Source organism: Sinocyclocheilus rhinocerous, unplaced genomic scaffold (assembly GCF_001515625.1).
Source record: "Sinocyclocheilus rhinocerous isolate Xijiao unplaced genomic scaffold, SAMN03320098_v1.1 scaffold395, whole genome shotgun sequence".
NCBI lineage: Eukaryota > Metazoa > Chordata > Actinopteri > Cypriniformes > Cyprinidae > Sinocyclocheilus > Sinocyclocheilus rhinocerous.
Genome location: NW_015660890.1, coordinates 3,678,460 through 3,682,093, shown reverse-complemented (window position 1 = coordinate 3,682,093; position 3,634 = coordinate 3,678,460).

Sequence of the window (3,634 nt, the reverse complement as noted above, 5' to 3'; positions counted from 1 at the left end):
AATTAATAGCTTATTCTCTGCTTTAATAATTAATATTTAATACTTCTCCCTCAAAGTGATCTTCCATAGAACCAATACACAGTAATGATTGCTCTTCTTCAGATTATTATGACATGAAATTATATACAGTATATACACAAATCATCTCCATTGACGGCTATTAAAAGGTAGCAGTATATTCTGGTGAAATAAAAATTTTTAAAAGCAACTTTCAGCTTTTTAGGATAGTTTCTAGTTTAGGGCTTTGGGTCTGTTTACATTTAGCTGTTGCTCCTGTATTATAAACTTTCTTAGTTATCCATTCAATGCTATGAGTGCTGATGGGTAAACGAATTCATATACTGTATTTTGAAGTGTTTGTTAGGTATTGAAATACTGTTTGAGGCCACTCACAGATGTTGTCACTGTGCTAAGTGTTAGTGCAGTTTCTTTGCTCCGTTTTGTGATTTAGAGATTTAAAAAAGCAAAGCCCACGAAAGGGTCTGGATGAGGGTTCCGAGTTGTGATGGATCACAGACGCCGGCCGAGTTTGTTCTCTACAAGACTGATGCTTCTGTATTCGCCCACACAGGAGACTTCGGCTGGGTGTAAAATGTGTTGCTCGTGTTATTTAATCACAGTGATCAAAGCACATCTTTTCTACAGCCTCAGCGCTATATAGGATTGTCAATAGTGCAGTGCTGAGTCTGCAGTATGTGATTTAGGGTCTCTGTCACACAGACCAGCATCACACGTGCTCAGCCTTTCTCCCCAGAGCTTTTTTTTTTTACTTTATTAAGCATCTGAAAGTGTGACACTGATGTAAAATGTTCCTTTTGTGCTACAGCATGGTGTAATGCAACATATTGCATTTTAAGGAAACTTTGTCTGAGAAAGACCTTTTAAGGGGCCGTTCACATGTCGTGCCTAACCCCTGATTTACACTGCACACGTCTGCGGCGCGTTACGGCTCCGACGCGGCTACCGGAACTGATCGCGGTCATTCTAGTCAATGCTTGTGTTTACACCAGACGCGCCGCGGCACGTTTCAAAAGCGTCCCAGAAGCGGCTCTCCGCGCCGCTTCGCTAAAGATAGGCGCCTAGTCTATTTTTGACGGACGCCGCGTCCAAACCGCACAGCAAATACAAAATAAAAGTTAAATAATTATGTCAATTTCAAAATAAACACCCTGTGCAGACTCCCGATCGTTTTCACTGTCACATATCTTTGGCAGGTAGGATTCGCGAGACCACGTGATTTGCCTGTCTTTTGCGTGCTCAAGTTCGTTATTTCAAATGTAGACGCGCGGCAGGCGCGCTCATAATGGAAGCGACGTGGTCGCGACGCGCACGCGGTGCGACGCGCTCATTTTTTCCAGGTGCGTCCGCGCCGCATCGAGATAAAAACATTTCAACTTTTCAGAAGCAAGCGCACGGCGGGTCATGTGACAAGAACCAACCAATCAGCTTCATCCTTTCCCGTAACAACATTGAAAGCTCAGCCAAGATGAAGGAACAGCTGATCATAGCTGTACAGGATAGACATTTTTAAATAAATTTAGTAGCAGAGCTACTGCAAGCGATTTTTAGTGGTGCAAATCCATTTATCCTTTGCTGAAACTTCCGCGTCTTCATGAAGTGCGCAGGTCATGGTTGCTTAGCAACAGCAGACGCCTCTGGAGCGCAAGCGCCCGAACGCTTTGGGGAAAAAGCAGAAAGCGGCGCGCCTAGCGTTTTCCACGCGTTTTTAGGTGCGACATGTGAACGGCCCCTTAAAGGGTTAATTCACCCAAAAATGCAAATTCTGTCATTAATTACTCAGTTAATGACAGAATTTGTTCAGTAGACTGTGTGCGCATTTGAAACGGCTTGAGGGTGAGTAATTAATGACAGAATTTTCATTTTTGGGTAAACTAACCCTTTAACGGGAGGTTTATCATTAGAGCTCAACAAATATGAAAAAAAAAACGATCAGCTTCACAGTGTAATGTTTAAAAATCACACCGAATTGAATAAAACTTAAAAATATGTACTAATAACCACATTGTTAGAAATACAATCAAAATGGAAAATTGTTTGAAGTCAATATTTAGTGAACATTTGTAAGTCTTTAAACTTGTTCATACATACATTCGTTAGTGTTTCATTTGCTGCCTATATGTTCATAATTCAGTGTCTGTCCATCCATAGAAAAGAGGGTGAGTAATTAATGACAGAATTTTCATTTTTGGGTAAACTAACCCTTTAACGGGAGGTTTATCATTAGAGCTCAACAAATATGAAAAAAAAACGATCAGCTTTACAGTGTAATGTTTAAAAATCACACCGAATTGAATAAAACTTAAAAATATGTACTAATAACCACATTGTTAGAAATACAATCAAAATGGAAAATTGTTTGAAGTCAATATTTAGTGAACATTTGTAAGTCTTTAAACTTGTTCATACATACATTCGTTAGTGTTTCATTTGCTGCCTATATGTTCATAATTCAGTGTCTGTCCATCCATAGAAAAATTTGTATTTAGATACACAAGCCTATAAATGCAAATAAGTTATATATATATATATAGTTTTGTTTTCTGGGATTAAAATATGATCCCCTTGTTTATAACACATGAAGTACATTTTGGAACTACAGCTGAAACACTCCCATGTTCCACCAGTGGTCAGCGCACCACAGCATCTTTCCTCAGTAAAATTTCTGGTGAGGCTGATGAATGTGACCGGATCGCCGTTTGACCATGTACAGCCATTGGCTCCAATCCAGCTACAATTGTGAGATCCATGCACTACCGCTTTAGCAGGCTTCACATTCTCTTCTTGATCATAGATTGTGACGAGGTCAGTGTAGTTACGTATACAAGCAGTCAGTGCATCAGTTATCTGCATTTGTGGTTCATGTAAGTAGAATTTTTTTCTTAGTCAATCTGTACAGCTTGAAAGGGGAACAACTGAGAAGAGATGGTCAGTTTTTAGTAAAATACTACTGACATCTTGACTGGAAGACAATTCATAGCTTTCAAAAACATGCACACACACATGCAACATTGACTTCAACAATTCATTTGCATATACACTAGAATAGTTCTCACCTAGGACTTTTTGACTTCAACTTTAATTAATCTACAATATCTTAGTAAAATAAGAAAAATACTCATGCATTTTTAATATGCATAAACATGTGGCGTGTAAGGAATAAATAAGATGATGATTTGTTATGCAAAGCTTCTCAAACAGGTAGAATTAAATACTCACCCCAGAGAAGAAGCAGGGCAGGTAGAAGTACCATGGTAATGCTCAGCTTAGATATTTTAATAAATGGTATCAATCTTATTCGGCTAATATAGCGTACTACTTGTCACTCACTATGTAGTAAATAGTAACAGAGTGAACAAGGGACCGATTCCAGAATCGGCTTTAGACGGAAGCAGGCGGTACAATATAAGTGGGAGGGGACGTTCTCGTTCCAGAAAGCATTTGATTGGACGTCACTTCATGATTTTCCCTTCATCTGTTTAGCCGGAAGTGAGTGACTGTCGTTTTTAAATTTATTCTGAAAACGAATTTTGTTAAAGGGGTCATATGATGCTGCTAAAAAGAACATTATTTTGTGTATTTGGTGTAATGAAATGTGTTTATGCGGTTTAAGGTT